The 14,210-nt window shown below is 48.0% G+C and overlaps 1 protein-coding gene across 2 annotated transcripts in view; it reads left to right on the top strand.

Annotated features, from left to right (window-relative positions):
* The first annotated feature begins 7,911 nt into the window (after positions 1–7,911).
* The window catches only part of LOC140084766 (interleukin-12 subunit beta-like), a 58,683-nt gene continuing 52,384 nt past the window's right edge, over positions 7,912–14,210 (top strand). The window contains exons 1-2 of one of the 2 annotated variants that reach the window (XM_072126478.1): positions 7,912–8,041; positions 11,751–11,870. The gene's annotated coding sequence lies outside the window, so the exon portion shown is untranslated. Of the gene's footprint in view, positions 8,042–10,917; positions 11,871–14,210 lie in introns of those variants that run through there. The other variant, XM_072126479.1, reaches the window with a different exon arrangement.

The raw sequence follows: 14,210 nt of genomic DNA, 5'->3' as shown, positions 1-14,210 counted from the left end.
TGTGTGACAACGGCCGTAACCTGGTGGCGGCTCTGCAACTCGGCAGACTGACACATGTGCCATGCCTGGCCCATGTGTTAAATCTCATAGTTCAGCGTTTCCTCAAGACATACCCCAATCTGTCTGATTTGCTCACGAAGGTGCGCCGCATCTGTGCGCATTTCAGGAAGTCCAGCACAGATGCTGCCACTCTCAGGGCAGCGCAGCGCCGCCTCCAACTGCCCGCTCACCGACGTGCCCACGAGGTGGAATTCAACATTAACCATGTTATCCAGAGTTTACCAGCAGCGCAGAGCGATTGTAGACTGCCAGATGTCAACTTCCACCAGAACTGGTAGTCAGGTCAGTCAGCTTCCTCAAGTCTACAATGAGGAGTGGACATGGATGTCTGATATCTGTCAGGTGCTGAGTAACTTTGAGGAGTCAACACAGATGGTCAGTGGCGATGCCGCCATCATCAGCCTCACCATCCCGCTGCTTGGCCTGTTGAAAAACTCTCTGGTCAGCATGAAGTCGGAAGCTTTGCGCTCGTCACAAGAGACGGGGGAAGAAGATTCCCTTGTTGATAGCCAAAGCACCCTCAGGTCTATTTCTCAGCGCATATCGGAGGAGGATGAGGAGGAAGAGGAGGAGAATGTTGGCGAGACAGAAGAGGGGACCATTGCTCAGACCTTCACTGTTCAGCGTGTATGTGCAGAAGAAGAGGAGTTGGAGGAGTTGGAGGAGGAGGAAATGGACAGTCAGGCCAGTGAGGGGAGTGAATTTTTGCGCGTTGGTACTCTGGCGCATATGGCAGATTTCATGCTAGGCTGCCTATCCCGTGACCCTCGTGTTCAAAGAATTTATTCCAGCACCGATTACTGGGTATTCACTCTCCTGGACCCACGGTACAAGCAAAATCTTTACACTCTCATCCCTGGAGAGGAAAGGAGTGTGAGAATGCATGAATACCAGCAGGCCCTGGTGCACAAGCTGAAACAGTATTTCCCTTCTGACAGCGCTAGCGGCAGAGGGCGTACTTCTGCGGGACAAGTAGCGAGGGAGAGTAGGCGAGCAGGCAGCTTGTCCAGCACTGGCAGGGGTACGCTTTACAAGGCCTTTGCCAGTTTTATGTCACCCCAGCAAGACACTGTCACCTGTCCCCAGTCTCGGCAGAGTAGGGCTGATCTTTACAGAAAGATGGTGAGGGAGTACGTAGCTGACCATACCATCGTCCTAAATGATCACACAGCTCCCTACAACTACTGGGTTTCAAAGCTGGACATGTGGCACGAACTGGCGCTGTACGCCTTGGAGGTTCTTGCCTGCCCTGCCGCTAGCGTGTTGTCCGAGCGGGTTTTCAGTGCAGCTGGTGGCATCATCACCGATAAGCGTACACGCCTGTCGACTGACAGCGCTGACAGGCTGACGCTTATCAAGATGAATAAAGCCTGGTTTTCTCCGGATTTTCATTCTCCACCAGGTGAAAGAAGCTCAACCTGAATAATGTATGAACTCCTCCTCCTCATTGTCCTCCTTCTCCTCCTCTTTGTACACTAAAGCAGAGGAAACTGGCTATTTTTTGCCAGGGCCAACTGGCTCTAGCTATAGTACTCTATGTATTTAATTTTTCTGGAGGGCCACCTACCCGGTCCTCTGTTTTAAGCAATTTTTGGGAGTGCCACATACAGGCACTAAATCTATTTAATTTTTCTGGAGGACCACCTACCTGCTCCTCTGGTTTGAAAACTTTTTTGGACTGCCACATACAGGCACTAAATCTATTTAATTTTTCTGGAGGACCACCTACCTGCTCCTCTGGTTTGAAAACTTTTTTGGACTGCCACATACAGGCACTATCCAAATTAAATTGTCTCCATAGCAGCCTCCACATGTCGTCTTTTTAGCTGGCTCCACACGTTGTCTCCATTGCTACCTCCACACGTCATCGCCATATCTGCCTCCAAAAGTCGTCCATATAGCTGCCTCCATACATGGTCTCCTTATCAAACGAGCTGTGTCAGGCAGAATTTTGGGTTGTTTTCATGGATTCCACATCAAACTTGTTAACTTTGTCGCCACCCTGCTGTGTAATCCACAAAATATACTGGCAAACTTTTATCATTTACCAATATTTCAGCGCTTCTTGCGCATCTGTTTACATTCCCCTCACCCGGCATATCCTAAACTTATAAGAACACTACTACACTTGATCTTATACAAAAGGTTCTTAGAAGTGCTGTTTGGGGAGGAGCCGAGAGACAGGGGCTTGGATTGGCGAAAGCTCGCCTGGCTGCGGAGCGCCAGCTCCATCTCAAGATCCAACTAACATAGTTTTAACTGCAGCACCTTTAATCTACTGCTAGTTCACTGCCTCCATACATGGTCCCCTTATCAAACGAGCTGTGTCAGGCAGAATTTTCAGGTGTTTCACCAGATACATAGTGGAACGCGGCCCATCTGTCGCCGCCATGCTGGAAACCTGAAGTTGCAATCATAGCAGCGCAATATGGATGCCCCATACTGTCGCTCTTAATCATGGAACCATTTCCGTAAAAACAATTTAAAATAGAACCACTATGCTATTCCATTATTCCTAGGTGAAATATTCAAACGACCCCGCCTGCTTTGAAAATTATAATTTTTTCAAAGTAAACGCTTCTGGCCCCCAGGCTCATTTTGGGTGGGGAGGAGCCGAGAGACAGGGGCTTGGACAGGCGAAATCTTGCCTGGCAGTGGACTGCCAGCTCCATCCCAAGATTAGGCAGCCTCAGAGGCATCCATGCATGCTGCCCCTGCTGTTTCCTGTCCATTTTGCCTCCACGATCCTCCACAGCGTCCACCAATGTCTCATTTCAACTCTCTATACCCCAGACGCTGGAGCACGAGAGGATATGCAGCACATCATCCCCTTATCAAACGAGCTGTGTCAGGCAGAATTTTCAGGTGTTTCACCAGATACATAGTGGAACTCGGCCCATCTGTCGCCGCCATGCTGGAGACCTGAAGTTGCAATCATAGCAGCGCAATATATATGCCCCATACTGTCGCTCTTAATCATGGAAGTCGTCTCCATGGCTGCCTCCACATGTCGTCCCCTTATCAAAAGAGCTGTGTCAGGCTCATTTTTCGGGTGTTTCACCAGATACGTTATGGAACTTGGTCACTATGTCGCCACCATGCTGTGTTATCGACTAAATATACCGTCAACCTTTTGTTCACATAGGAAATCATTTCAGCGCTTCTTGCTCACCTCCTTTGGTGAAACCTGAGTCCATTTAGGGTATGTCGCCATGAGACTCTCTAGCCTGCCACTGCTGCCGCTGCCTCTGCATGCCGTCCCCTATAGTGTCAGGGTCAATTATTGGATGTTTTAGATTCTATCTAGCCTCATTCGGTCACTCTGTCATGGCCATGCTGTTGCCCATAGTTTTGGCATAATGGTGCGATTAAGCAGCCTCAGAGGCATCCATGCATGCTGCCCCTGCTGTTTCCTGTCCATTTCCGTGGTGTTTCCATCATTTTCTGAGGTTCCCAGGTGTTTGGCCAAGCTTCCCTGTGCAGAGCCTTGGTCCCCTTGAAAAATGCTCAAGTCTCCCATTGACTTCAATGGGGCTCGTTATTCGAGACGAGCACTCGAGCATCGGGAAAAGTTCGTCTCGAATAACGAGTACCCGAGCATTTTAGTGCTCGCTCATCTCTACTCACAGCGCAGTCTAAGAGGTTCTATAGTTCAGATAATATACAAGGGGACAGATCTGCCAGAATGTCTGCACCCAAGTATTGGACATGGGAGACTTGCCAGATGCCTCTGTTCTAGGCAATAAGAAGTTTAACGCCTCAGATTTCGAAAGATGTACTTTAAAGCTACGCAGGGATCCCCATCTCTCGAAGTCCACTAGTAAGGATGGGAGAGAGATCCGGGGCTTTGTCACATACAGAAGCAGACCTGAAGAGCTTGCACTCTGGGGTTACTGTGAGGGAAAACTCCATTATTAGGAGATACAGCAGGGGGGACAAAGGACATTTCTGTTGTGTTCCGTTCCTAATAGGGAAGCGGTCCGATGGGGTGCTGTTGGTCCAAACTTGAGCCGTTGGATCAGAGTATAAAGCTTTATCACTCCCAGAAAACAAAGGCCAGCGCCAATTTGTGCCCACAAGGCCCATTGAAACCCCCAGTGCACACGGTCGTATGCCTTATCCACATCTACAGGAAGAAGCATCATCTGTTGTTTAGAGGTTTGGGCCCTGGAGACCAAGAGAAGGGGTTTTGTTAGTGTTTACACGGGTTTCCCTGGATCACATGAAGCCTTCCTGATGGCTGTGGATACGGGATGTAAGGACCCCACCTGGGCAGTTAACCATTAACTTAGAGAGTAGCTTAATATCCACATTGATAAGGGATATGGGACGATAGTTGGTCCTTATCTGATTTGTGGATGACGGTAATGGAAGCCTGTAAAAATTGACAAGGGAAGGGGACCGTGGAAGGAACACTGTTGAACATCCGAGTCAAAAAAGAGGAGAGCTCTGCTCTCAGGGCTTTGGAGAATCAGGGGAGAAGCTGTCAGGCCCAGGGGACTTTCCTCCATGGATACACTTTATAACCTCTAACACTTTAGTTCAGTAAAATGTGCTTTTAGTTCCTTCCTCTCTATGTTGGCCATGCAAGGCAGAGCCGTCTCCTCAACATATGCCACAATCCCATCCTGGAAGGTCTGGAAGGTATTGTTAAGGGGTCATGTGTCAACTGGTCATTGTGATCTCTAACCGGAGGAATGTAGGTTGCGGCTGACCTAGGATGAAGAAGTCCGGCTAGGGCTCTCCCGCATTTATTTGAGTGTTCATAGAAGAAGTGTTTACCATTATCCTGTGCACGGAGATATTTCTGATTCAAGAGCTCCGATAGTTCCTCACGGATGTTCAGCAGCTTGTTTAGTATCACTTGCGAGCCCTCTCTTTTGTGGTCACACTCAAGAGTGAGCATTTTGGACAAGAGTTCCAAGGTTTTGGCTGATCGCTCACTCTATAGGCACGTCCCGTGCCTAATCAACACTAGCTGGAGCATGACTTTCAAAGTCTTGCACAGGATGGGGAGAGATGGCTGATCTCCCACATGAGTAGAGAGAAACTCCGCAATCTATTTGTGCAAATCAGCCATACAAACCGAATCTTTCAGTAGGTTATCATTTAAATGCCACCACCAGGGTGAAGAGCGAGGCCCAGGGATGTCCAAAGAGAGAGATTGGAGCATGATTTGACCATAACGCTGATGCTATTGAGGAATGAGCGTTGGTCAAGGCTTGGTGCCTAACCAGGAACATGTCCATATGGCTATATGAGCAATGGGCGGTTGAGTATGTGTATGTATAGCTCTTCCCTTGTGGATTTTGAATTCTCCAGATATCTATCAACTAGGAGTCCAAGAGGGAACGCTGTAGCCTTGGCATTTGGGAGATGGCTAGGGAGAGACGTGGGGTAAAACAATCTAAAAGTTAAAGTCCCCTCCTACCACTTTGATATGACCTGCATATTCCTACTGACTTCCCAATTTCCTACGACCCTCCCAAATCTGATCCTGATTGGGCATATGCAATGAGGCTAAGGCATTAAGAGAGTAGCAAGTGATAGGCGCTATCTGAGAGACTGGGGGGAGATCAGGATAGAGGGGTACAAAACAAACGGAAAGAGGGGATGCCGGCAGATTCCGGGAAAAGGAGAAAAAAGAAGGAAGATAAAATAAACCCCATAAAGGTTAAAGGGTTTACCAGAACAGAGGAGGCACACTAGTAAACCGCGGACAGACCAGCTGAATGCATACGCCTTGGTGTGAGATTGTCTAATCGTCCGGCAGCCAAGCCCCTAAGGTCATAACCAATTGTTTAATAAATGAAATTTGTGACAAAAAAAAGAAAAATTGTTAGAACATCCAAAGGAGAATTAGAGATCTGCCAGATAGAGGTAATAAGGGGAAAACAGAATATACATTCATAATGCTACAAAACCACAGCCTGACTACTTATTGAACGCTACACCGGGAGTAAGATCCTACCAGGATGTTGAGACGACAAGTCACCAGGGTCTAGGTCAACCACAAGGCTGTAGTCAGAGCCCAGATAGCTCAATGCTTGTTCCCCTTGGGTGTGGTGGGCCCGTCGCCTAGGATGCCTCAGTAGAGGTGGTAGCCCGGCTAGATCGCTGATGAATGGTTAGAGTGCTCCATATCAAGCAGCTGACGAAAGGTTAGAGCGCTCCATAACATTACCAAATGGTAAGATCAGAAAAGTTATTTTGTTGTAGATATTTTTTCTAATTTATTAAACCAGAAAACCTGGACTCTCCCCCGGTGACGAGTATTCGGCCCCTTTGCTCAGTGATGAGTAGAATTTGGAGCTGGTGCAGCCCGGAGTCTTCTTGGGAAGATGCTACAAGTTCTTCACCCCTGGATTTGGGGATCCTCTGCCTCTTCCTTGCAGATGCTCTCCAGGTCCCTCAGGTTGGATGGTGAAAGTTGATGGAGATATTTTCCAGTCTCTCCAGAGATGCTCCATTGGGTTTACGTCCGGGCTCTGGCTGGGCCGGTCAGGAATGGTCACATGGATGTTCTGAAGCCTCTGCTGTGTTATTTTAGCTGGTGCTCAGGGTCATTGAACCACATTTATTAAACTGTTTGCGCTGATTTTCTGTCTGACTTTGTGCTGAGAAGAACAAGCAAATTGCTTGCACATGTATTTATGAAGTTTCTGTGCCAGTTTTGTGTCGCGGCTGCTCTGTGCCCGACAAGACAGACAAAAAGTTGGGGAGTACTTAGATTTTTCGCCACATTATTACTGACGTGCGCCACAATTCTGCAACAAGAACAAAGTGCAGCAAAAAAAATGGCGCCCACCTCCCGAGCAGCAGGTACACCCTGTACACTACACTTGGACACTGCACATAGTACAGACTGCACTAGGTTTGATAAACGTGGGTCATTGTCTTGTTGGAAGGTTCGGCCCAGTCTGAGGTCCAGAGCATCTGGCAGAGGTTCTCATCCAGGAGATCTCTGTACTTGGCCGCATTCATCTCACCTTCCATCACACCCAGTGGTCCTGTCCTGTATACGTTTTCCGCCATGTCAAGAGTGCCGACGGACAGCGCCCGAATCACGATGAAGAGGAGCGGGGGGAGGATTTCTGTGGGTTTTTTTTGTATCAATCTCATTTCTTGAGGTAAAGTAACGGCATGAGTACATTTTCTGATTACAGCTATATGAATGGTATAGATTACATCCATCAGTTTTATAAAGCATAATGAAAATGTTACACCTTATAGACATGTAAAATATTGTCATGAATTCACTAATAATTATAGCTATAACGGTTGTCTATAGTAATTCTTAACAAAAAAGAGGATGGGATATGAGGAAGGGGGGTGCAGGGGGATAAGTTTAGGGAGGTGGGGGTAGGTAATCCAGGTCGCGGTACAGCGGTTGGTTTGGCGAGTGAGATCTGGGTCTTATGTCGCTTAGTCTGGATCTGTTATAAAAGATGTTGAGTTTTGGATTGTAATCCACGGGGACCAAATACTCAAATGTTTTTCCTGTGATTTTTTTGTTCTCCGCTGTGAGTTCTTCCATTTTCTGTAGAAGAAGAATTTCTTGGAAATGGTTGGGTGTCTGGTAGATTTCCAAAGTCTTGGGATCAGCGAAAGAGCAAAAAGCTTAGCAGTTTACTTTTCTTGTATTCAAGCTGGGAGGGGAACATGGAGAGTAGTAATATGTTTGAGAATGTTTGAGGTTAAATTGCATACTTGATTCCAGAAAGTTTGGATCACAGGGCATTGCCACCAGATATGGGACATAGTAGCTTCCGACTGCTTACATCTCCAACATTCGCTAGGACAGGAAGGGTGGAGCTTGTGGAGTTTTGTCGGGACCCAGTACCACCTTGAAATGATTTGACCGAGAGTGACAATTTGTGTGTTCTATGGAGTGCTCTGGACCAGTCATCAGTAAAGGTTCTGCAGAGTTCCTCTTCCCACATTTTTGTGTACTGAATAGAAGGGAGTGACCATTTGTCAGGTAAAACATTGTATATTGCTGATATGGTGTGGGAGATTGGAGATGGTGAAAGGCACAGTTCTTCAAATGGGGTTAAATCTCGATGCAGATTAAGTTTGGTTTTGTGTCTTGTATAGAAATTTGTTAGTTGCATGTATTCCCATCTGGTTTTGGGTGAGCAGGGAAGATTTTTTGTGAGATCATCTAGTAGCGTTAATGTTGCTGGGTTAAGGAAGGTTTTGAATCTTAAAGGTTTGTGTTGGGTTCTGAAAGGCTGTAGAGGCCTGGTGGGAAATCAGGGTTATCTGAGATTGGGGTGAGGGGACCCTGAGGTTCAGTCAGTTTGGCCGTGTCTGGGGGTTTGTGGAATGTCTTCATAGTTTGAGCGGCTATAATGGGAAGGTTGTTTAGCTGGTGCGGTAGGAGAAGTGAGCTTGACGACCATGGTAAGCCGGACAGTTGGACTGGGGAGAGTTGGTTTTCGATCTTTACCCATAATTTGGATTCGTGGTGAAACCAGTCTAGTATTCTAGAGAGGTTCGCTGCGTAGAAATATCCTTTAACTTCTGGGAGACCAAGTCCCCCTTGTAGTTTCCTACGTATTAGGATGGATTTAGCTAATCTGGGAGAAGAGGAGGACCAGATGAATCTGCTTATCAGGGTTGTGAGTTTGTTGAAGAAGGTTTTGGTTAGGGAGATGGGGATTGTTTGGGGAGAATTGTCATTTTTATGGACTTTATTCTCCCAATCCAGGAAATCCTTTTATTACATCAATTTGTAAGGTCATTTTGGAGATTGATCAGGACATTTTTGTAGTTGTTCTAGTCCTGTTGAGTGTGCAGATATTGTCTATGTCTGAGGTGATTTGGATTCCCAGGTAGGGAAAGGCGTCTTTTTTCCATGTGAATGGGTATTTGCTTTGTAACGATTTTGATAGGGAATCACTTAGGCCAAACCCCTTTGCAGTACATTCAGTCATATTCATTTTATGGTTACTAAAATAACCAAAAGTTTGTAGTGTTTCCATTGAGTGTGGAAGTGATTCGTCTTAGCACATCGTCAGCAAATGCCGAGCATTTGTAGGAGTTATTCCCAATTTGTATGCCGTTCATTTTTGGGTGATTTCTGATGGATATTAGTAGGTGATCGATGATTAGCGCGTACAGGAGAGGGGAGAGGGGGCAGGAGAGGGGAGAGGAAGCGGGAGAGGGGGCAGGAGAGGGGACAGCCTTGTCTGGTGCCATTATTTATTGTGAATGAGGAAGAGTAAAGACCGTTGATTCTTATTTGGGCTTTGGGACACCTATATAGGGCCTTTATTTTGGAAAGCATGGTGTCCCTGATACCTATCTGGGTTAGTGTCGACTCCAGGAATCCCCAGTCCACCCGATCGAACGCCTTCTCAGCAACCAATGAGAGGACTAGAAGTGGAGAGGCTGTTTTTGGGAGTTGTGTATGAGAGAGAAGGTCTTTAGGGTATTGTCTCTCGCTTCTCTGGAGGGTATAAATCCACCTGATTCGGGTGGACCAGGGACTCCAGGAGGCGAGCCAGGCGCTTTGCTAGTAATTTGGCAAATATCTTGGCATCGGAGTTTATTAGTGAAATGGGTCTGTAACTTTGGCATAATTGAGGGTCTTTCCCCTCTTGGGGGATTACCGTGATATGGGCCTGTAGGAATGCCGGTTGGAAATGTACCGTGTCAGAGACTGCATTGAAGGTGTGTAGAAGAGGAGGAGTGATCTCCTCTATCAGTGTCTTGTAAAATATGGCTGTGAAGCCGTCGGGGCCTCGGCTTTCGCCATTTGGGAGGGATTGAATTACCTGCTGTCGTTGGATTTCTATGTTTTTTAATGTTTTTTATGTGGTTGATTTCCTTTATAGGGGTCTGAATACTTTCCATACTCACTGTAGCTTTAAAAAAAAATGCTACATCACACACGAGGAAAATTCAATGCAAATATCAATATATCAATATCAACTATTCGACTGAAATCTTCCAGATCCGTCGTTGCTGAAGGATCTAGTGTGGTTGTATTTCTCCCGGTCTAAGATTGTTCATTGTTAATACTGGGCGCAATGGTTGTACTCCAGGCCGGGTCTACCAATGGGGATCTACTGTATGGCCGGGTCTAGCAATGGGGCTCTACTGTATGGCCAGGTCTAGCAATGGGGATCTACTGTATGGCCGGGTCTAGCAATGGGGATCTACTGTATGTCCAGGTCTAGCAATGGGGATCTACTGTATGGCCGGGTCTAGCAATGGGGATCTACTGTATGGCCGGGTCTAGCAATGGGGATCTACTGTATGGCCGGGTCTAGCAATGGGGATCTACTGTATGGCCGGGTCTAGCAATGGGGATCTACTGTATGGCCGGGTCTAGCAATGGGGATCTACTGTATGGCCGGGTCTAGCAATGGGGATCTACTGTATGGCCGGGTCTAGCAATGGGGATCTACTGTATGGCCGGGTCTAGCAATGGGGATCTACTGTATGGCCGGGTCTAGCAATGGGGATCTACTGTATGGCCGGGTCTAGCAATGGGGATCTACTGTATGGCCGGGTCTAGCAATGGGGATCTACTGTATGGCCGGGTCGAGCAATGGGGATCTACTGTATGGCCGGGTCGAGCAATGGGGATCTACTGTATGGCCGGGTCGAGCAATGGGGATCTACTGTATGGCCGGGTCGAGCAATGGGGATCTACTGTATGGCCGGGTCTAGCAAGGGGATCTACTGTATTGCCGGGTCTAGCAATGGGGATCTACTGTATGGCCGGGTCTAGCAATGGGGATCTACTGTATGGCCGGGTCGAGCAATGGGGATCTACTGTATGGCCGGGTCGAGCAATGGGGATCTACTGTATGGCCGGGTCTAGCAATGGGGATCTACTGTATGGCCGGGTCGAGCAATGGGGATCTACTGTATGGCCGGGTCGAGCAATGGGGATCTACTGTATGGCCGGGTCTAGCAAGGGGATCTACTGTATGGCCAGGTCTATGTGCCGATCCAGCAATGGGGTTGTATCACCTACCTGACCTGACCTGACAAAACCAGCTATTCTCTCTACATGATGTCACCCTCCGTGGATACAAATGAAAGAAATCAGATGATTGTTGTTGGATAAAACTTGCGATAAACCCCTGACAAGAATTTCAAAGGAAAAAGCCAGCGCTGGGGTAATAAAGTCTGACACTACAGACCCACAGCACGAAACCCCAGCAGCGAGAAGCTCAGCTCGGGCTATGTGACAAATGCTCAAGGATTGTAGAAGCCTCAACACGAGCCATGTAGGGTCCGGTCCAGGGACGGTGGCAAGGACCAGAGATCCGGGAACCTGCTGAGCCAAGCTCCAAGAAAACCTACAGAACCGAGGACTCGAGGAAGAGGCAGAAGCTAAAACATATGGAGGCAGTGTAGGGAACTTTCCCCTTTCGTTACTGGATCCACCAATGCAAAAAGACTAAAAATAAAAAGTGACTATTTTACTAAAAATATGAAACTGACCCGAGGCAGAAGATTTGTGAATACAGAAGCTGGTCTTCTGCTGTGGTCAGAGGCGTCAGATATAGCATTGTTAATGGGGTTGGGTCCTGTCTGTCATCTTGTGTGGAGGCTTCTGGGGATTTCTGGTGACATAAGTCTCCTTGTTATCAGCAGGATCTGTGGTCAGATATTACAACCCAAAACTTTCTACACTGCGATAAATGTAAAGTTCCTCTTCCTCACAGGATACTGGTCATTGTCTTATCTCCCATCCACCCTCGTGTGGACACCCCACACCCCCCGATATCCCAGAATATAAAGAACTCCACAGTAAGAAATGCTCATCACATCAAAGAGCAAGAAAGGTAAGAGAAAGAGATGCCAAAATATCACAAAGCACAACTATAGCCAGAAACATGTCCAACAGGGCGCCTACACACCCAGAACTGGACTACAGGTGGACACTACTACACCGTGACATGTACACAGCCAGAACAGGACTACAGGTGGACACTACTACACCATGACATGTACACACCAAGAACAGGGCTACAGGTGGACACTACTACACCGTGACATGTACACAGCCAGACAGGACTACAGGTGGACGCTACTACACCGTGACATGTACACAGCCAGAACAGGACTACAGGTGGTCACTACTACACCATGACATGTACACACCAAGAACAGGGCTACAGGTGGACACTACTACACCGTGACATGTACACAGCCAGAACAGGACTACAGGTGGACACTACTACACCATGACATGTACACACCAAGAACAGGACTACAGGTGGACACTACTACACCGTGACATGTACACACCCAGAACAGGACTACAGGTGGACACTACTACACCGTGACATGTACACACCAAGAACAGGACTACAGGTGGACACTACTACACCGTGACATGTACACAGCCAGAACAGGACTACAGGTGGACACTACTACACGTGACATGTACACAGCCAGAACAGGACTACAGGTGGACACTACTACACCGTGACATGTACACAGCCAGAGCAGGACTACAGGTGGACACTACTACACGTGACACGTACACACCCAGAACAGGACTACAGGTGGACACTACTACACCGTGACATGTACACACCCAGAACAGGACTACAGGTGGACACTACTACACCGTGACATGTACACACCAAGAACAGGACTACAGGTGGACACTACTACACCGTGACATGTACACAGCCAGAACAGGACTACAGGTGGACACTACTACACGTGACATGTACACAGCCAGAACAGGACTACAGGTGGACACTACTACACCGTGACATGTACACAGCCAGAGCAGGACTACAGGTGGACACTACTACACCGTGACATGTACACAGCCAGAACAGGACTACAGGTGGACACTACTACACCGTGACATGTACACAGCCAGAACAGGACTACAGGTGGACACTACTACACCGTGACATGTACACACCCAGAACAGGACTACAGGTGGACACTACTACACCGTGACATGTACACAGCCAGAACAGGACTACAGGTGGACACTGCTACATCGTGACACGTACACAGCCAGAACAGGACTACAGGTGGACCCTACTACACCGTGACATGTACACAGCCAGAACAAGACTACAGGTGGACACTACTACACCGTGACATGTACACAGCCAGAACAGGACCACAGGTGGACACTACTACACCGTGACATGTACACACCCAGAACAGGACCACAGGTGGACACTACTACACCGTGACATGTACACAGCCAGAACAGGACTACAGGTGGACACTGCTACATCGTGACACGTACACAGCCAGAACAGGACTACAGGTGGACATTACTACACCGTGACACATACACAGCCAGAACATGACTACAGGTGGACACTACTACACCGTGACATGTACACAGCCAGAACAGGACCACAGGTGGTCACTACTACACCATGACACATACACAGCCAGAACAGGACCACAGGTGGACCCTACTACACCGTGACATGTACACAGCCAGAACAGGACTACAGGTGGTTACTACTACACCGTGACATGTACACAGCCAGAACAGGACTACAGGTGGTTACTACTACACCGTGACATGTACACAGCCAGAACAGGACTACAGGTGGACACTACTACACCATGACATGTACACAGCCAGAGCAGGACTACAGGTGGACACTACTACACCGTGACACGTACACAGCCAGAACAGGACTACAGGTGGTCACTACTACACCATGACACATACACAGCCAGAACAGGACTACAGGTGGACACTACTACACCGTGACATGTACACAGCCAGAACTGGACTACAGGTGGACACTACTACACCATGACACGTACACAGCCAGAACAGGACTACAGGTGGACACTACTACACCATGACACGTACACAGCCAGAACAGGACTACAGGTGGACACTACTACACCGTGACATGTACACAGCCAGAACAGGACTACAGGTGGACACTACTACACCGTGACACGTACACAGCCAGAACAGGACTACAGGTGGTCACTACTACACCATAACACATACACAGCCAGAACAGGACTACAGGTGGACACTACTACACCGTGACATGTACACAGCCAGAACAGGACTACAGGTGGACACTGCTACATCGTGACACGTACACAGCCAGAACAGGACTACAGGTGGACCCTACTACACCGTGACATGTACACAGCCAGAACAAGACTAC

This window comes from Engystomops pustulosus, chromosome 1 (assembly GCF_040894005.1).
Source record: "Engystomops pustulosus chromosome 1, aEngPut4.maternal, whole genome shotgun sequence".
Classification (NCBI taxonomy): domain Eukaryota; kingdom Metazoa; phylum Chordata; class Amphibia; order Anura; family Leptodactylidae; genus Engystomops; species Engystomops pustulosus.
This window is presented reverse-complemented; position numbering and strand designations above follow the sequence as displayed.